General features: G+C 40.3%; 1 long non-coding RNA gene across 2 annotated transcripts in view; it reads right to left on the bottom strand.

Annotated features, from left to right (window-relative positions):
• Positions 1-21,866, bottom strand: part of LOC140195152 (uncharacterized) — a 69,697-nt gene that overhangs the window by 30,614 nt on the left and 17,217 nt on the right. Inside the window, exon 3 of one of the 2 annotated variants that reach the window (XR_011885374.1) lies at positions 4,327-4,432. The exons of the other annotated variant lie outside the window; for it this stretch is intronic. This is a non-coding gene — a long non-coding RNA (uncharacterized lncRNA). The remainder of the gene's footprint in view (positions 1-4,326; positions 4,433-21,866) is intronic. 2 annotated transcript variants of the gene reach the window in all.

The raw sequence follows: 21,866 nt of genomic DNA, 5'->3' as shown, positions 1-21,866 counted from the left end.
AATCAGAGTTGGTATTTCTGATTTTCTGAATAACGACAAAGGTGCCAATGCATGTACTTTTTCTTTGGCATTCAGAAAACAAAAATGAGTTACTTCTCAATTTGTTTTCTTGACACCAGTGTGCATACATAGCATGATTCTTTTACCCAGAATATTTCTCAAACGTATACATTCATAGCAAATATCACAAGTTATAACTTGATTGACGATCAACAACTTGTCTCTGACTAACCGGTTAAATATATTAAACATTATACAGATAAACTAAGGAAATCAATTAGATTGATTGACTGCAGTTTAATTAATTTTTAGCTACATTTTTTCTCTCTATAGTTATTCCTAGTGAATTTCTTTAACATTTTGATCCTAAGTTTGTTATTCAAATCTCTGGCTAGAACTATTTCAAAAGTTCATTTGACATCATTTAAATATGCATTTGGTTGACCTGTACTGAAGAAATGTGTATGGATCTATGGATTCATTAGCAAGGGCAAATAAAAATAAGGCAGCGATTAGTAGAGCGGTTATTGTATAAGTGGACCAGTGTTGGAGTGGGGAGGCTTTGGCTCATTTGACTTCAGTGAGAACAGACCTGTGTGAGGTACACCTCTGGTAAGCTTCTTCTCCATTCCTCCTCTGTTAGCACATAAATAGTGCAGTGAAGATGGCTCCAGGGGGTGTGTTATGTTCTTTGTCTGAGATGTGGGGATTCTGGGAGACCTCCAGCTCTCAGATAACCACATCTGCACCAGGTCCACCAAGCTGCAGCTCCTCAGAGAACACGTTAAGAAACTAGAGCTGCAGCTCACTGACGTTCCATTCACAAGGGAGGCTGAGCAATTGACAGATAGGAGCTACAAGGAGGTGGTCACCCCTAAGTTGTAGGAGGCTGTCAGGAGAGGGAAAGGAAATGGACAGCCAGTGCCATCCCTTTGGGCATTTCCCTCAATAATAAGTATACCACTTTGGTTACTGCTGGGGGGTGGCCTACAAGGAGGAAGCCACAGCGATCGGGTCTCCGGTGATGAGCCTGGTGCTATGGCTTAGAAGGGAAGGGGGGGGGGGAATGAAGAGGACTGCAGTAGTGATAGGGTATTCAATAATTAGAGGAGTAGACACAAGATTCTGTGGATGCGATAGAGATACCCAGATGGTATGTTGCCTCCCAGATACTAGGGCCATCTCGGATTGGGTCCACAGCACTCTAAAGAAGGCTGGACAGGGCTGTACAGCCAAAGGGAAGGGGCAATGGCAGTCTGCATCATATCCAACAGACGTGATGAGGGAGGCCAGACAATCTAGACAACAGTAAAACATATGGCAGGTTGCTGTTTATTGACTACAGCTCCATGTACAACACCATTACACCCTCAGTACTAGACAGCAAGCTTCAAAACTTAGGCCTCTCTACATCTGGATCCTTGACTTCCTTATCAGGAGACCATGGTCCATGCGGATAGTAACTTAGTTCACTGTTCTTCTCTCCATACACTCATTGTGGGAATAAAGGAATCCTATTCTGGCTGGCTGCCGGTTACCAGTGGAGTTCCACAGGGGTTGATGTTAGGACCGCTGCTTTTTATGATGTATGTCAATGACTTGGACTATGGGATTAAAGGATTTGTGGCTAAATTTGCCGATGATACAAAGTTAAGTGGAGGAGTGAGTAGTGTTGAGGAAACAGAGGGTCTGCAGAGAAACTTAAATCGTTTAGGGGAATGGGCAAAGAAGTGGCGAATGAAATACAATGTTGGAAAGTGTATGATCGTGTACTTCGGTGGAAGGAAGAAATGGGCAGACTATTATTTAAATGGGGAGAGAATTCAAAATGCAGAGATGCAAAGTGACTTGGGAGTCCTTGTGCAGGTTAACCTCCAGGTTGAGTCGGTGGTGAAGAAGGCGAATGCAATGTTGGCATTCATTTCTAGAGGTGTAGAATATAAGAGCAGGAACGTGATGTTGAGGCTCTATAAGGCACTCATGAGAACACATTTGGAGCATTGTGTGCAGTTTTGGGCTCCTTATTTCAGAAAGGTGTACATACTTCATGGATATCTTGTGACTGTCTTATGAGGATGATGTAATGGTCTTGCAGAGGTCACATGATGTAATTTTCCCACCTGTGAGGTCACATGATGACCTGTTCTCAACAGGTATATAAAAGGGAGACCCCTGGTGATGCAGGTAGTTTTTCAGTTTAGTTTTGTGCTAGATACTCCATTTTGCTGCGTATTCGGCTTATGACGCAGTTTTGTTTTAAAGTGGAGTTCTACTTTCTATTGTAAGTAGTATTGGAGAGTGAAGACCTTATCAAATTACAGGAATTCGCCGAGCCGAGTAAAGCTGATATCGTTTGGCGGTTTTGGAGAGGATTGACCTTTATTGAATCTTTGTTCAAGAAAAAAATGACCTGCAACTGAGATATCCCCTGCTAAAGTAGGAAGGATAGTGCAGTGTCTATTCGCCAGAGGAAAAGGTCAGTTCCTTTAAACCGCTTTATTTCCGTTGTCGTGAATCCTACGGACAAGGCAGGTTCCAGCTGGGATCAGCAGTAACGTGACATCTTCAAGGAATTCTTTACTTCAGGAAAGTCTCTCCTAATTGATTGTATAAATCCCTTGGACCTTCGAATTTACCATCCCAAGAACTGTGTTCGAATCTACCACGTTAAGAACTGTTTTCGCATTTACCCTTTTAAGAACTGTTCCAGAGTTGACGTATAGCAGTTAATTTCCGGTTAAGTTAGTCGTTCGAATATTCTTTCGCTGTTGTTGATCAGAATTTAATAAATGTTTGTTTGTTTTTATAAAACCTGACTCAATTGATGTTCATTGTTGCCGGTCATGTGACAAAGGATATACTGACATTGGAGAGTGTTCAGAGAAGATTCATGAGAATGATTCCAGGAATGAAAGGGTTACTGTATGAGGAACATCTGGCAGCTCTTGGGCTGTATTCCCTGACGTTCAGGTGAATGAGGGGTGATCTCATAGGAACATTCCGAATGTTAAAAGGCCTGAACAGATTGGATATGGCAAAGTTATTTCCCACGGTAAGGGATTCTAGGACAAGAGAGCACGACTTCAGGATTGAAGAACATCCATTTAGAACAGAGATGTGGAGAAATTACTTTAGTCAGAGGGTGGTAAATCTATGGAATTTGTTGCCATGAGTAGCTGTGGAGGCCAAGTCACTGGGTATATTTAAGACAGAGAGAGATAGGTTCTTGATTAGCCAGGGCATCAAAGGGTATGGGATGAAGGCAGGGGTGTGGGGATGACTGGAAGAATTGGATCAGCCCATGATTGAATGGTGGAGCAGACTCGATGGGTTGAATGGCCTACTTCTGCTCCTATATCTTATGGTCTTACGGTCTTATAAATGTGTGTCTAAGCACAGATCAAGCAGAATCTATAAATTTGCCAATGTCACCCCTGTTGGTAGCATCTGAGATGGCAACAAGGAATGAGGTACAGTAGATCAGCTGATTGAATGCTGTCACAACAGCAACCTTGCACTCAGCATCAGCAAGGCCATGAAATTTATTATGGACTTCAGGGAGTGGAAGGTGGGAGAACCTAGACCAGTCCGTGTTGAGGGATCCGTGGTGGAAAGGGTGAAGAGCTTTAAGCTCCTGGGTGTTAATGTCCAGCAGAATCTATCCAGAGAACAGCAATCCTGAAGAAGGCACGCCAGCGGCTGCCGTTCATTTGGAGTTTGAGGAGATTCAGACGTCACCAAAGGCACTTACAAGTTCCTATAGATGTATAGTGGAGAGCATTGAGAGTGGATGCATCAGAACCTGGTACAGAGACTCCAATGCATTGGATCACAAAAGGCTGCAGACGTCTGTATACTCAGCCTGGCAAAACCCTCCCCACCACTGAGGACATCTTCAAGAGGCAGTGCTTCAAGAAAGTGGCATCCATCATTAAAGACCCTCATCATCTGGGTCATTACAACCACCGGCAAGGAGGTACAGGAACCTGAAGACCCACACTCAGTGATTCAGAAGCAGCTTCTCCCCCTCCGCCATCAAATTTCTGAACAGTCCACGAACACACAAACACTACATTATTCTTTTTCTGCACTACTTATGTATTTTTGTAATTTATTCTAATTTTATGTCTTTATATTGCACATCTGCCACAAAATAAATTTCAGTCAGCTAAGTCAATGGTAATAAATCTGATTCCGATTCTGAGGCCATTAGATCAGTGCATCTTGTTAACACATGGAGCAGCTATGGGCAGTATCCAACAATGGAAAGCACTTACCATACTGGCAAGAGTACTGTCCTGAGTCCCAAACCCATCAACGACTCACCTCTGTCCATTCAATCTGCAGCCCACACAAACACATTTACGCATCAAGAGATAGGAGGATCCACTCATGGATTTGCAGTAGACTCGTAGCCTAGCACTGGAAGAGCCTGTTAAAATTAAGAAAGAGTCAAGAGATGAACGTAGATGCATAGGTTAAATGATGTCGAGCTTAAGTGTTAAACGTCCAAAGCAAATAAGCAAGGTAGTTTATATTCCTTGGGTCCAGGAAAGAAAATTTAGATCAGTAGATGGCAATGAAATCTTTACTGCAGCTGAATGAAGATGCAGGAAAAGAAATATTATATATTCAAAGAACAGTGAAGTCACAAACAGAGAAGAAATGATTGAAGTGGTTGAAAAGTAAAAAGTGCATGCAGTGGAAAACTGAAATAGGCTGAAATGGAAATGTTGGAAACACTCAGCAAGTTATACAGCATCCGTGAAAAGTGAAACTGTTTTCAATTGAAAATGTGAAGGGGGGGTGGGGGCAAGCTCTTTGATCTGAAGCATTAACTCTTTCTCTTTCCACAGAAGCTGTCTGACCTACTAGGTCTTGGCAGCATAACTGTGCTTAAAGTGCCATTGCTGAAAGGAAAGGAAAGATATCATGAAATAGAGGTTGAGGCTAGAGAAAATGAAAGGATGGTTGCAAAATTGAAAAATTGCAAATGTCACTCCACTCTTCAAGAAGGGAGAGAGATTGAAGAAAGGAAACTATAGGCCAGTTATCCTGACCTCAGTGATTGGGAAGATGTTGGAGTGAATTATTAAGGATGAGATCTCAGAGTACTTGGAGGCACATGATAAAATAGGCTGTATTCAGCATGGTTTCCGTTTGGGAAAATCTTGCCTGACAAATCTATTGGAATTCTTTGAAGAAATAACAAGCAGGATAGACAAAGGAGAATTGGTTGATGTTGTGTACTTGGATTTTCTGAAGGCCTTTGACAAGGTACCACACATGAGGCTACTTAACAAGCTACGAGTCCTTGATATTACAGGAAAGATTCCAGCATGGATAAAGCAGTGGATGATTAGCAGGAGGTAAAGTGTGGGAATAAAGGGAGCCTTTTCTGTTTGGCTGCTGGTGACTAGTGGTGTTCTACAGGGGTCTGTGCTGGGACCGATTCTTTTTACATTATATGTCAATGATTCAGATGATGGTATTCATGGCTTTATTGCAAACTTTGAAGATCATATGAAGATAGGTGAAGGGGCAGGTAGTTTTGAGGAAGTAGAGAGGCTACAGAAGGAATTAGGCATATTAGGAGAATAAGCAATGAAATGGCAGTTGGAATACAGTATCGGAAAGTGTACGCTCATGCATTTCGATCGAAGAAATGAAAGTGTTGACAATTTTCTAAATGGTGAAAAAAATACAAAAAACTCAAACACAAAGGGACTTGGGAGTCCTTGTGCAGGATTTCCTAAAGATTAATTTGCAGTTTGAGTCTGTGGTGAGGAAGGCAAATGCAATGTTAGAATTCATTACAAGAGGACCGGAATATAAAAGCAAGAATGTAATGTTGAGACTTTATAAAACACAGGTGAGGCCTCACTTGAGTATTGTGAGCAGTCTGGGGCCTTTATTATAGAAAGGATGTGCTGATACTAGATGCTGAGACTGGAGAGGGTTCAAAGGAGGTTCATGAAGATGATTCCAGGATTGAAAGGCCTGTCATATGAAGCACATTTGATGGCTCGAGGCCTGTATTCACTAAAATTCAGAAGAATGAGGGGTGACCTCATGGAAACTTGTTGAATGGTGAAAGGCCTTGATAGAGTGGATGTGGAGAGGATGTTTCCTGTGGTGGAAGATGTGATTCTGAGACCAGAGGACACAGCCTCGGAATAGAGGGAGATGCGGAGGAATTTCTTTAGCCAGAGATTTGATGAATCTGTGGAATTTGTTGCCACAAGTAGCTATGGAGGCCAATTCTTTATGTATATTTAAGACAGTGGTTGATAGATTCTTGATTGGTCAGGGCATTAAGGGATATGGGGAGAAGGCAGGAGATTGGAGTGGAGAGGAAAATTAGATCAACTAGGATGATCATGGTGGAGCAGATTCGATGGGCCAAAATGGCCTAACTCAGCTCCTATGTCTTTTGGCCTAAACAATTTTTGCAAAATTGCAACTTGGAATACTGCCCATGTTTAGGTACAATACACCATTAAAGTCTTGGACAAACTTGGTATATTCAGAGTGAAGCAATTAGCTCTAGCACAGGAGAGATATACTTGACTTATTGAACACAATTTTAACATTATGAGTTCAGTAAATCTGATAAGCATATACTCCACTCCTGATTTACCTACAGACTTCAATAATGAAATTCAGCTGCCTGTCTGGTGGATAAACATCCTATCCATAGGGATCCATTGCAGTGACATACACGACAAAGTTCCGTCTCTATGCGTCTTGAATCTACCGCATTCGATTATGTAAAAGTTGTTACTTTGCATCAATCCATACTGCTAAGTTTGGGAAAGCTAGCAGATAAGAATCAGGTTTAGTATCACTGGCATATGTCATGAAATATGTTGTTGTGCGGCAGCAGTACTTGCAATCCATAATTAAAAACCTATACATTACAATAAGAAATATATATATATAATAAATTAAATAAGTAGTGCAAAAAGACAGCAAAAATAGATTTAAAAAAACAAGTGAGGTAATGCACATGGGGTCAATGTCCATTCAGTGATGCAACTAGTTAGAATGCTTTCCACAGTACATCAGTAGAAATTTGCGAGAGTCTTTGGTGATATTCTAAGTCTCCTCAAACTCTTAATGAAATATAGCTGCTGCCGTGCCTTCTTCGTCATTGCATCAATATGTTGGGTGCAGGATAGACCTTCAGAGTTGTTGACACCTTTTCCACTGCTGATCCCACCAGTGTCTGTGTGTTCCATCAACTTCACCTTCCTGAAGTCCACAATCAATTCCTTGGACTTACTGACATTAAGTTCATGGCTGTTTTTTCAACATTTCTCAAACAGCTGATCTATCTCACTCCTCTACGCCTCAGGCTGCTATCTTTTTTTGTTAATTATACAGCTGAAGGCCCTGCAATGTTCAATGAGCAGTTCTGTCCATGAAATTTATATTGCATTTAATGAAGATTTAATTTAAAAAATGGAACCTATATTCCAATTTCAAAAATCCCCTGTATGAAAACTTTTTACATCTTATTTGTTTGCTACTGTTTACTCTGCATTTTGAGAACTCTATTATCAGTGATCCCTTCAAAAGTCATCTTCTTATGAACAGGCAATATTCTTTCGTGACAGCAGATGTGACACAATTTAAGAAAATAGACTTATCAGGTCTGATTTTCTTTTTTAAATTAATTCCACACTTCGTTGATTCTGTTCAATCAATCAAAGTTACAAAAGTTAGGCGTCAACTGATCACTATTAAAAGTTGTGGCTCCAGAGGTTCATATCCTTGCAGTTAGGTTTGCTAGCATGGTTCAGGAGGGTTTAAACTAATTTGCAAGGGGGCTGGGACCCAGAGCAATAGAGCAGTGAAAGAAGTGCATGGAGTAAAGCCAGATCTAACATACAGAGAGGCTTTGAGGAAAGAGAAGCAGAATAAACGGTGTAAAGACAGTAAGGTAGAAGGGCTGAAGTGTGTGTACCTCAATGCAAGAAGCATCAGGAACAAAGGTGATGAACTGAGAGCTTGGGTACATACATGGAATTGTGATGTAGTGGCCATTACAGAGACTTGGCTGGCACCAGGGCAGGAATGGATTCTCAATATTCCTGGATTTCAGTGCTTTAAAAGGGATAGGGAGGGGGGGAAAGGGGAGGAGAGGTGGCATTACTGGTCAGGGATACTATTACAGCTACAGAAAGGGTGGGTAATGTAGCAGGATCCTCTTTTGAGTCAGTATGGGTGGAAGTCAGGAACAGGAAGGGAGCAGTTACTCTATTGGGGGTATTCTATAGGCCCCCTGGTAGCAGCAGAGATACAGAGGAGCAGATTGGGAGGCAGATTTTGGAAAGGTGCAAAACTAACAGGGTTGTTATCATGGGTGACTTTAACTTCTCTAATATTGATTGGCACCTGATTAGTTCTAAGGGTTTAGATGGGGCAGAGTTTGTTAAGTGTGTCCAGGACGGATTCCTGTCACAGTATGTGGACAGGCCAACTAGGGGGAATGCCATACTAGATCTAGAACTAGGTAATGAACCGGGTCCGGTCATAGATCCCTCAGTGGGTGAGCATCTGGGGGACAGTGACCACTGCTCCCTGGCCTTTAGCATTATCATGGAAAAGGATAGAATCAGAGAGGACAGGAAAATTTTTAATTGGGGAAGGGCAAATTATGAGGCTATAAGGCTAGAACTTGTGGGTGTGAATTGGGATGATGTTTTTGCAGGGAAATGAACTACGGACATATAGTTGATGTTTAGAGAACTCTTGCAGGATGTTAGGGATAAATTTGTCCTGGTGAGGAAGATAAAGAATGGTAGGGTGAAGGAACCATGGGTGACAAATGAGGTGGAGAATCTAGTCAGGTGGAAGAAGGCAGCATACATAAAGGTTAGGAAGCAAGGATCAGATGGGTCTATTGAGGAATATAGGGAAACAAGAAAGGAGCTTAAGAAGGGACTGAGAAGAGCAAGAAGGGGGCATGAGAAGACCTTGGCGAGTAGTTTAATGGAAAACCCCAAGGCATTCTTCAATTACGTGAAGAAAAAAAGGACGACAGGAGTGAAGGTAGGACTGACTAGAGTGAAAGGTGGGAAGATGTGCCTGGAGGCTGTGGAAGTGAGCGAGGTCCTCAATGAATACTTCTCTTCGGCATTCACCAATGAGAGGGAACTTGATGATGGTGAGGACAATAAGAGTGAGGTTGATGTTCTGGAGCATGTTGATATTAAGGGAGAGGAGGTGTTAGAGTTCTTAAAATACATTAGGACGGATAAGTCCCCGGGGCTTGACGGAATATTCCCCAGGCTGCTCCACGAGGCGAGGGAGGAGATTACTGAGCCTCTGGCTAGGATCTTTATGTCCTCGTTGTCGACGGGAATGGTACCGGAGGATTGGAGGGAGGCGAATGTTGTCCCCTTGTTCAAAAAAGGTACTAGGGATAGTCCGGGTAATTATAGACCAATGAGCCCTACGTCTGTGGTGGGAAAGCTGTTGGAAAAGATTCTTAGGGATAGGATCTATGAGCATTTAGAGAATCATGGTCTGATCAGGGACAGTCAGCATGGCTTTGTGAAGGGCAGATAGTGTCTAACAAGCCTGATAGAATTCTTCGAGGAGGTGACCAGGCATATAGCTGAGGGTAGTGCAGTGGATGTGATCTATATGGATTTTAGTAAAGCATTTGACAAGGTTCCACACGGTAGGCTTATTAGGAAAGTCAGAAGGCTTGGGATCCAGGGAAGTTTGGCCAGGTGGATTCAGAATTGGCTTGCCTGCAGAAGGCAGAGGGTCGTGGTGGAGGGAGTACATTCAGATTGGAGGATTGTGACTGGTGGTGTCCCACAAGGATCTGCTCTGGGACCTCTACTTTTCGTGATTTTTATTAACAACCTGGATGTGGGGGTAGAAGTCTGGGTTGGCAAGTTTGCAGACGACACAAAGGTTGGTGGTGTTGTAGATAGTGTAGAGGATTGTTGAAGTTTGCAGAGAGACATTGATAGGATGCAGAAGTGGGCTGAGAAGTGGCAGATGGATTTCAATCCGGAGAAGTGTGAGGTGGTACACTTTGGAAGGACAAACTCCAAGGCAGAGTACAAGGTAAATGGCAGGATACTTGGTAGTGTGGAGGAGCAGGAGGATCTGGGGGTAAATGTCCACAGATCCCTGAAAGTTGCCTCACAGGTTGATAGGTTAGTTAAGAAAGCTTTCATAAGCCGAGGGATAGAGTTTAACAGTCATGATGCAATGATGCAGCTCTATAAAACTCTGGTTAGGCCACACTTGGAGTACTGTGTCCCGTTCTGGTCGCCTCACTATAGGAAGGATGTGGAAGCATTGGAAAGGGTACAGAGGAGATTTACCAGGATGCTGCCTGGTTTAGAGAGTACACACTATGATCAGAGATTAGGAAAGCTAGGGCTTTACTCTTTGGAGAGATGGAGGATGAGGGGAGACAGAGAAACATAGAAAGTAGGTGCAGGAGTAGGCCATTCGGCCCTTCGAGCCTGCACCGCCACTCAGTATGATCATGGCTGATCATCCAACTCGGAACCCTGTACCAGCCTTCCCTCCACACCCCAGATCCCTTTAGCCACAAGGGCCATATCTAACTCCCTCTTAAATATAGCCAATGAACTGGCCTCAACTGTTTCCTGTGGCAGAGAATTCCAGAGATTCACCACTCTCTCTGTGAAGAAGTTTTTCCCCATCTCGGTCCTAAAAGGCTTCCCCTTTATCCTCAAACTGTGACCCCTCGTTCTGGACTTCCCCAACATCGAGAACAATCTTCCTGCATCTAGTCTGTCCAATCCCTTTAGGGTTTTATACGTTTCAATAAGATCCCCCCTCAATCTTCTAAATTCCAACGAGTATAAGCCTAGTCGATCCAGTCTTTCATCATATGAAAGTCCTGTCATCCCAGGAATCAATCTGGTGAACCTTCTTTGTACTCCCTCTATGGCAAGAATGTCTTTCCTCAAATTAGGGGACCAAAACTGCACACAATACTCCAGGTGTGGTCTCACCAAGGCCTCGTACAACTGCAGTAGTACCTCCCTGCTCCTGTACTCGAATCCTCTTGCTATGAATGCCAGCATACCATTCGCCTTTTTCACCGCCTGCTGTACCTTAGAGGTGTACAAGATAATAAGAGGAATAGATAGCGTGGATAGCCAGCGCCTCTTCCCCCCGGCACCACTGCTCAATACAAGAGGACATGGCTTTAAGGTAAGGAGTGAGAAGTTCAAGGGGGATATTAGAGGAAGGTTTTTTACTCAGAGAGTGGTTGGTGCGTGGAATGCACTGCCTGAGTCAGTGGTGGAGGCAGATACACTAATGAAATTTAAGAGACTACTAGACAGGTATATGGAGGAAATTAAGGTGGGAGGTTATATGGGAGGTAGGGTTTGAGGGTCGGCACAACATTGTGGGCCGAAGGGCCTGTACTATGCTGTACTATGTAGAGAAAAATTAAACAGTGGTATTAGTCTAATATGCATTGGCTCCCAAGATATTATCAAATATTTGCACTTTCAGTTTTCATTGTACTGCAGGTGCATTTAGTTAATTAGAAATTCATTCCACAAAGAACAAACAAAGCATAGATAATTAGTTATTTAATGAGTTAAATATATATGATAATTCACTTCATATTGAAATTAGTTAGGGACAAAGAATGAAGATACTAAATTCAATGTGCTTGGTTATCTGACTTGGTTTTGTGTCCCAGGTAGATAGGGTCATAAATAAAGCTTTTGGCACATTGACTTTCATAAATCAATGCATTGAGTACAGAAGTTGGGATGTTATATTGAAATTGTATAAGATGTTGGTGAGGCCTAATTTGAACTACTCTGTCCAGTTTAGTCACCTACCTACAGGAAAGATGTAAATAGGAATGATAGAGTGCATAAACAATTTACAAGGATGTTGCTGGACCTGAGTTATGGGGAAAAGTTGAATAGAAGTCTTGATTCCCTACAATTTAGATGACTGAGAGGAGATTTGATAGAGGTATATAAAATTATGAGGGGTATAGATAGGGAAAATGCAAGCAGGCTTTTTTCCACTGAGGTTGAGTGAGACTTCAAATAGAGGTCATAGGTAAAGGGTGAAAGATGAAGTGTTTAAGGGGAGGATGAGGAGGAGTTTCTTCATTGAGAGGGTATTGAGATTATAGAATGAGCTGCCAGAGCAATGGTGGACTTGGGATCAATTTCAACATTTAAGAGAAATTTGAATAGGTACATGGATGAGAGGGTTACTGTCTGGGTGCAGGTCGATGGGACGAGAGCTGTGATGGAGTATTTTTATTAACTATGCAGCAAATATGTCATCTAATACTTCTCTAACTATGAGGCAAGCACATTTAATTCACCATTCTACCTGGAGAATATAAAAATGTATTTATTGTTTAATATTCAGTTGAAGACACTGCGCAACAAATTCATATTAGCACTGTCATTTATTGGCAGTTAAAGCCGTGATTTATTTCCCAGAGGATTTGATTTAACATCAGTCACATTTTAACTGAAGTTGGAATTCAATAAATATTTAAAAAGATAAAATTTAATAAGAAGAGTTCATTTGAAATTAATGTACAGACCAATTCTTCTAAATGCTAAAAAGTACTTGCAACCTATTCTAATACTAGCACCTTCCCAACAAATCAAGATTAATTTAAAGATACACAAGTGGATATGATCCTACTGTGATTAGATACTGATACCATTCAAAACTGGTGTGAGATCATGCATTATTGCCAATATTTCTACAAGTTATTTTATTACCTCTGGGTGTCATATTTGAGCCTAATTAGAGTTTCGCAACAGATACCTATGCTATCACTAGGACTCCATTTTTTTTCCACTTCTATAAATGACTATTCCTTCAACACAACTCAACCAAAACTCTGACAAACTTTCATAGATGCACAGTGGAGAATATCATGGCCTAATATGGAAATACTAATGTCCAAGAATGGAAAATCTGCCAAAAAGTGGTGGATACAGCCCAGTCCAGTCTATCACAGGAAAAGCTCTCCACACCCCAGAGCACATCTACAAGGAGCACTGCCACAAAGAAGCATCATCCATTATCAAGGGCCCCACCATCCAGGCCATGCTCTTTTCTCACTGCCATTAGGAAGGAGGCACAGCAGATTTAGGGCCCACTCCACCAGGTTCAACCATCAGGTTCCTGAACCAGAGCGGATAACTTCACTCACCTCAAAACCGAACTTAGCACCCAACACAACCTATGTACTCACTTTCTGGAAATCTGCAACTTATGTACTCACTATTATTTATTTATTATTAGAATTTTTTTTTTCATATTTGCACAGTTTGCCTTCTTTTGCACATTGGTTGCTTGCCAGTTTTGAGTGTAGTTTTTTATTGATTCTATTGTATTTCTTGATATCATGAATGGCTGGAAGAAAATAATTCTCAGGGTAGTATATGGTGACATATGCTAACCTTGATAATAAATTTAATTTGAACTTTGAACATGATGACAAAATCTTTACCTGCGCCTTTATTGCCTCTAGAGTTGACTATTCCAATGTAAATCTCCAATGGACCTTCCTTGTTCTATTTTTTGTAGACAAATCAAGAACCCTGCTGCTTACATGCTAATGCACATCCCATTCCATTCACCTATCAATCCCACGGCTGCTGACCTATACTGACTTAGTTGTGCAATGCCTTTTTTTCAGAATTCTCATCACTTTAAATTTCTCCATTGTTTCACTATTCATTTCTGCACTCTCCTCCAACAATTTCACACATTGTGGTGTCTATGCCTTTTACCATCCCCAGTTTAATTTACTTCACCAGTGATCGTGATGCCTTCAATCAAGCTCTGCAATCTCTTTATGAAAAAAAACTCTACTCCTTCCTACATCTTTTAATGAGTTCCTTAAAATCTATGGCCAACAAAACTCCTGGTTTTGCCCTATGATATCTTTTTTTTTGCTTAGGGCCATATTTTGTTTGATAACTTTCCTGTGAAGCACTTTCATAGGTTTTGCTAATGAACTGTGTGACATAAATGGAAGCTTCTTTCAACATTAATGTTCTATTTTCAAAGCTAATCATTTCTTATGCTTTCTCATGATAAAGATCTGAACTCTAACTGCATGCAAAATTCAACAAGACCTTACACTCTGTAAGAATTAAGGAAGATTTCATATAATGCCTCTAGGATTCCAGTGCAGATATTTCTGCGCATGGCCAAGTGGTTAAGGTGTTGGTCTAGTGATCTGAAGGTCGCTAGTTCGAGCCTCAGCTGAGGCAGTGTGTTGTGTCTTTGAGCAAGGCACTTAACCACACATGGCTCTGTGACGACACTGGTGCCAAGCTGTATTAGCCCTAATGCCCTTCCCTTGGACAACATTGGTGGCGTGGAGAGGGGAGACTTGCAGCATGGGCAACTGCTGGTCTTCCATACAACCTTGCCCTGGAAACCTTCCAAGGCACAAATCCATGGTCTCACGAAACTAACAGATGCCTATCTATCTATTTCTGCCAGGGGCTTTTGATTTTTTTTTCAATCCATTCTTAAGGGACAGCATAAATCTTCCTCTAGAAAGACAAAGATTATCGGTAATCAGGAACAGTCATTCCTGGCTAACTTAATTAAATTACCCGAGGAAGTAACAACAGGGTTGATGAGGGCTATGTGTTAGCAAGGCTTGTGCAAAGGTCCTGTATGGCAGACTGGTCAAAAAATTAAACAGCATGGGATCTGAGAGAGGGAGTAGCCAATTAGATCTAAAATTGCCTACGTGCCAAGTAGCAAATGGATTTCTTTAATTTCAGAATGATTGACTGGACTGTGTGACCAGAGTTTTCTGTCAAACTAATGCAGCCTCTGCCTTTAAATATACTCTTGGATGGCACTTTCCTTGTTCCTTAACCTTTAATAGTACTGATACAGTTATACTCATTCAAGCAAGTGAAGAATAATCAATCACATTCCTGATCTAAACTTTATCTATGTCAGATCAGGATTGTTCCATTTTCTTGCTCTTATCAAAATGCTCTTGGTGACTTTTTTTTAGTACCCCAAATTTTAATAATTTCTTCACAGTAAAGGTGACACAGCAACTGATCAACAACTCTAATCCCTGGAAGATTAACCAATAAGAAAGACAAAAAGCAACAAGTACTTAGATACACAATCACCTCCAAGTCACACTCCATTGTGATTTGGAAGTATAATGTCACTCATTCAATATTGTTGAGTTAAAATACAGGAGCTCCCTACTTGATTGTATTGTAGATCACACCTATCATTTTCAGTACAGCAGAGCAGTTCAGTCAATGGAAACATTGCATCAGGATAGAAATGTCCTATTCTGTCAGCACAGATCTTCGTAGCAGAGTGGCTATTGTTGTACATGCATGGGCTCATGTGTTTGGTTTGCATAATAGAATCAACAACTATGTTGACAGTGAATAATGTTTCACAATAGTCATCATTTGATCTGCCTTGATGTCTTAAGTACAGCTGGTGTTCCAGACTGCCACGTGGTGAAAGCATTAGGATAGATAAATCCCTGGGCTGGATGGGATATACTCCAGGCCACTGGGGGAAAGAGATTGTTGTACCTGTGGCAATGATCTTTGTATCCTCACTGGCCACAGTGGTATGAGGAGATTAAAGGATGGTAGATGTTATTGCTTTGTTCAAGGAAAGTAATAGGGATAATCCAGGAATTATTGACCAGTGACTCTTACATCAGTAGTGGGCCAAATTTTGGAGAGGATCCTCAGGACCAGATTTATGAGCATTTAGAGAAACATGGTCTAATTAGGGATAGACATCATGGCTTTGTGAGGGGGAAGCCATGCTTCACAAGTCTGCTTGACTTCTTTGAGAAAGTGAAAAAAACAACTCGTTGAAGATAGATCACTGGGTGTGATGTATATGGAAAATATGTAAGGCATTTGACTAGGTGTCCCATGTAGGCTCATTCAGAAAACCAAGAGACATGGGATCCAGGAAAACTTGGCTGCATGGATTCAGAACTGGCTTGCCCACATAAGGCAGAGGGTGATAACAGATGGAACATAGTCTGCCTAGAGTTCAGAGACGAGAGGTGTTCCACAGGGATCTGTTCTGGGACTACGGCTCTTTGTGATTTTTATAAATGATTTGGATGAAGAAGTTGGTGGGGGGGAGGGTTGATAAGTTTGCAGATGACACAAAAGTTGCTGGACTTGAAGATATTGTAGTATAGGAGGTTTGCCATAGGTTACAACAGGACATTGATAGGATGCAGAGCAGGGCTGAGAAGTGGCAGATTGAGTTCAATCCAGACAAGTGTGAAGTTTGGAAGGTCGAATTTGAAGGTAGAGAACAAGATCAATGGTAGAATTCCTAGCAGTGTGGAGGAACAAAGGGATCTTAGAGTCCATGTCCAAAGATCCCTCAAAGGTGCACTGCAAGTTGTAAGGGTGGTTCAGAAGGCATACGGTTTATTAGCCTTCATTAGTTGAGGGATTGAGTTCAAGAGCAGCAAGGTAATATCGCAGCTCTATAAAACTCTGGTCAGACCATATTTGAAGTATTGTGCTCAGTTTTGGTTGCCTCAATATAGGAAAGATATGAAAGCTAGAGGAGGTTTAGCAGGATGCTGCCTGGATTAGAGAGCATGTCTAAGAAAGGCTGAGTAAACTAGGGCTTTCCTCTTTGGAGTGAAGGAAGATGAGAGGTGACTTGATAGAGGTGTATAAAATGTTAGGAATAGATAGAAGGGACAGCTACCATTTTTTCCCAAGTGGCAATGGCTAATACAAGAGGTGATTTTAAGGTGATTGAAGAAAAATATAGCAGGCTATATCAGAGATAGATTTTTTTAAACAGAGAGTAATGGAATACACAACCAGGGGTTGTGGTAGAGGCAGATACATGAGGCCCATTTAAGAGACTCTTAGATAGGCACATGGAAGAAGAAAAACTAGAAGGCTTTAAGGGATGGAAGCATTAGATTAATCTTGGAGTAGGTTTAAAGATTAGCACATATCCTAGGCTAAAGGGCTTGTACCATATTGTTCCATTCTAACTTCCACATAGAAACTGCCTTTTATTTTGTAATATGTATATTAAAGTGTACTTGAAGTTTTAATTTTTGTATACAGGGCTTTGGATAATTTTTAGTGCTACAGTTTCTTGTATTGCAATTTTTGCTATCATTCTGATAATTAATTAACAGCCCCACAATTTGAAATATTAGATTAAAAAGTTCAGCATTCTAAAATAAAAATGATGTAAACTCCATGGCATATGTATTTGACCCATGTGATTCTATCATTGATGATGATTTGGAAGATACTTGAATCAGAAAATTCAATTTTTCAATCCATCACCTTCGACAAAAATCCAGACAGAGATTTCTATGGACTGAAAGAAGCAATTTGGAGTTACCAGGATATACAGCAGTCATGATTTCTGAGTAGCATCGCAGGCACCACTGATGCAACCCTTGCAATTCACACTACCCTTTCAGTTTCCTGCAATCATCTTCACGGAACATTTTGTTTGCTACAAGCAACAAATATGGGCTGATTATCTTTGCGTGGTGAAACTTGCTGCAGGATTGATCAGAGACAACAGTATGCAATACCGTTGACCTTTTAGCCAAAGGTCTGACATCCATTCAAGATGAGTGGTATAGCATTTGAGGGTGAAAGTGACAACTAGTTTGCAGAATATAACTTTTATCACAACTGTACAAATAAAGCTATGAATGACGAAGCCATGAACATCAAACCCAAGTGATTATTAGGAGCAGAAGCTAATATTAAAAAACAATTTATTTGAACGATGAAGGGAAAAACATGATCAGTTTGTTGAAGTTACAGGACAATTGTTTCATTCTATAATTTGATCTAATACCCTTTCTAATTTAAAATAATTTCCAAGCAGCACATTTTATTTACTAGTGAGCAAGCAAACCATTTCAGTCAGCTATTACTTTAATCAAATGCATACCCTTAAACATATTGATTGCCTTCTGGCAATATGCATTAACACACATCCTTGATATTTAAGAAACACAACCTAAACAAACTCTGTTCCAACAACAACTGAGGAATGATAAATGGTGTTGAGAATAAAACATAATGGCTAGATTGCAGCAATGGACCAATCATTTTCTTTAGTATGATAGTTTATTTAAAAGACATGTACCTAGAATCCTCCAGCTTGTACCCCTTCCCCTCCACATCCCCTCCACAACCCTGCCCAACCTTCTTATTCTGACCTCCTCCCCCTTTCTTTCCAGTCCTGGTGAACAGTCTTGGCTTAAAATCTCATCTGTTCAATCCTTTCCATGGATGCTACCTGACCTATTAAGATTCTCCAACATTTTGTGTGTATTATCATAATATCTTGACGTCAAACTCTGTGACATCTATATTTGTCAGGGTCCATATTCTGTCTTTGCAGATTAATTGACACATTCTGCCATCTTCTATTTATTTTTAGTGGATTTTATAACATTCTTAGACTATATTTTTCTTGTAGCATAAGGGAATAACAGAGCATTTTTTTAGAAAGTAGATCACAATGTCTAAATGAAGTTAAAAACCTTAATTTTAACAGTCCTTGGTATGAAAGCAGACTGGGAAGAGCTTCTATATTTCAGATTCTATAAATCAGAAATAAAATTAGACAATTTTTTTATAATTGCTGAAGTCAGAGAGTGAAGATATCCTCTATGATTTTCCTGGTGCCTTCTATGTTGCAAGTGAATGGATTGATATGTCTTTTGTTCTTTAAGAGCATTACACAAAAGGCATTATAGTAACCAAACAAGAATAACAGAATTTGTGAAGTACATCATTTGCATACAATAAATATAGGTTTGGATTCCCTTTGACACTGCTCAAAGTAAGTGAAATGACACACATATTTTAAACACTTGCCATGCAATGTAAGTTGCACTATATTGCCTAGAACTGTTTTGCATCTTTGACAAATTGTCATTTGTTGATCATGCCACAGAAGGAACATCCACAATACTGCTCTAGCATTTTTTCCCACCAATCCTGCTATTGCTATTCATCATATAATCTGGTACAACGTGTTCATCAATAGAAGGATTCATGACTTTACTAGATGGTCTTGAGAATAATTGCTCACTGATTCAGTTTTTATTAATTGGGAAAGAGTCAGAATGGAAAACAACAATCAAGGAACTGTCTACTTAACCTGAAGGACACACCTGGGCCAGCATATTATAAATGTGGGCAATGTGCAGGCAAAAAATACTTACAGTTAGGAGTTTAATTGTGTTTGCCAAGAATACATGAATTGCTGCAGAATTTGTTCCACAAACAAGAGACAGGCATACATAAGATCAGCATTCGTCTTCTCCACAGTGTCCTATTATATACAAGGCCATGAGTACTACATGTAGACCACACACATTGATTATTAAATCCATTCCAAGCACCATTTCATGTCCATGCTCTCCAGAACACTTCGACAATAAGCTAGCAGGGTGTGTACTGAGTGACAGATGTAAACAGTAACAAATAGTTTCTCAGGGTTAAAAGGGAACCAGGTGCAGTCTTCATACCAGTTTAGTTAACGTCGCTGGTAATCTGGACTTCTGGAATTTGTTTTGTTGAAAGGGATTGATACCTAAGCATTAAGCATTGATGTTATAATTTGGAGGGTTCCAAGCAGCACGCTGCATGTTCTTACTAATAAAGGGATATTTATGAGCTTTTTTTTTGCAAGAGTGAAATATGTAGCAATTCCAGTGATAGTTCCACATTAACTTTCGAGTTATTTGATGCTTCTACTCTAAGTGTACAGAGTGAAACACTAGAAGACTGAATTGAATAGGGTATGTCAAGATGCCCGGAGGTCATTTAGAAAAATACTGAGATCATGTTTATTGATTCTTTTTGGTTCATATTTATCTCAGATTGAATCAAATAAAAAGATCCAGACTTAATATGGTTGATTATTATGTATGCCAATGGAAATGGCTGTGGCTTTTATGGATAAGTGAACAGAATGGGTGGTTCAAGAACTGGTGAGGGTGAAAAGGGTTTTGATTCTTGAGAAGGTAGCTGCAATGCTGGAAAAGATAGGGCTGTACCATTGGGCTGAACTCCACCTAACCAGACCTTAGACAGAACTCTTGAATAAGAAAAGGTAAAATAGGTAGGATGGCTTAAAGATGGTTCAGGTGCAGGAAAAATTACACATTATTTGGAAAGGGAAAGGCAATAGCCATAGGATAAAAATTTGAGTACAATAAACGTGGCAGGGTTTAACTGTGGTAGCACACGAATGAACAGAGAAATTAATGAAAAATGATAATAAGTTTAAATTATTATATCTGAATGCATAAAAAATTCATACCAATTGAAGACAAAACTATGACAGAAATTAAAATAAATCCATTTGACTTAATAGCTGTCACAGAGTCATGAATGCAAGATGACTAAGGCCATGAATTAAATTTTCAAGTCTGCTTGATATTTAGAAAATTTAAACAAAATGGAAAAAGATTGAGATACTCATAGAAGAAATGATCTTCACACAGAATAACAAGAAATGAAATCAGAGGGATGGAGTTTAGAGTGGTTAAGGGCTTATTAACATCAGCAACATAGTTGGAAATGGAATTAATCAAGGACAGCTCATTATTTATTGTAGGTAAAACAACTATTATGGCAACTTAAATCTTAATATAGATTGGACAAATTAAATTGGCAAACGTTACTTAGATGGTGAATACATCAAGTACAATGAGCTTGTCTTCTGGAGCAAAAAGTCATGAAACCAGCCAGTAAACGGATAATTTTAGATGTTATCTTGTTTAAAATGTTAGTGTTAATTTGAATTTTATAGTAAGAAAATTTTAATAAGGTAAAGTTTCTGGTCAATGATGGAATTCATGCTGGGGCATCCAACAACGGTAATGCCATTGAACGTCAAGGGTAGTTGGTTAGACTCACTATTGTCGGTGGTGGCACTTCACCACCTGGTACATCATCTGGCAGTTCTGTAGTGCAAATCTTACTTGCCACCTACTGTCTAATTTTAAGTGTTTGATTTAATAAGGATTTGCTCCATGTTGCTTTGATGGACACTCAGACAAATACTACCTTGATGTCAAGAGCAGACAGTCCACAATTCAGCTCTTTTGACCATGTTTAAAGAAAGACTGCAATGGTCTGGAGTCAAGAGGCTCTCTCAAAACTTGCTGGTGTCAGTGAATAGGTACAGGGGAGTACGTCCTACCTCACAGTACTGCACCTGACAACTTTTCTGTTGATTGAGAGTGGACTGACTAGGCAGTGATTGGCTGGATAGATTTCTGAGTGAAATGCATTTAGGCATTTTTTCATTGTCAGGCAGACATAAATGTTCTATTGGAACAGCTGGACCACAGGTATATATAAATGGTTCTGGAACACAGGCCTTCCATTTTACAAATGCCATGTTGGCTGATTTAATTATTCACTTATCAATTTATTTATCTATCTATTTATTTATTATTTAGCAATACACCGGCAGAACAGGTCCTTCCTGCCCAAAGAGCAGCATGGCCCATCAACCCACCTATTGAACTCTAGCCTCATCGTAGAACAATGTAGAATGACTAATTAACCTAGTACCTGGTACATCTTTGGACGGTGGGGGGAAACCGGAGCACCAGGAGGAAATCCATGTGGTCAAGGGGAGAACATACAAACTCTTTATAGATAATACTGGAATTGTTTATACTTTATTGTCACCAAACAATTGATACTAGAACGTACAATCATCACAGCGATATTTGATTCTGTGCTTCCCGCTCCCTGGAGTACAAATCAATAGTAAATATTAAAAATTTAAATTATAAA

The sequence above is a fragment of the Mobula birostris genome, chromosome 3, assembly GCF_030028105.1.
Source record: "Mobula birostris isolate sMobBir1 chromosome 3, sMobBir1.hap1, whole genome shotgun sequence".
In the NCBI taxonomy this organism is placed as follows: Eukaryota; Metazoa; Chordata; class Chondrichthyes; order Myliobatiformes; family Myliobatidae; genus Mobula; species Mobula birostris.
Note: the sequence above shows the minus strand (reverse complement) of the source record. Positions and strands in the feature narration are given on the sequence as shown.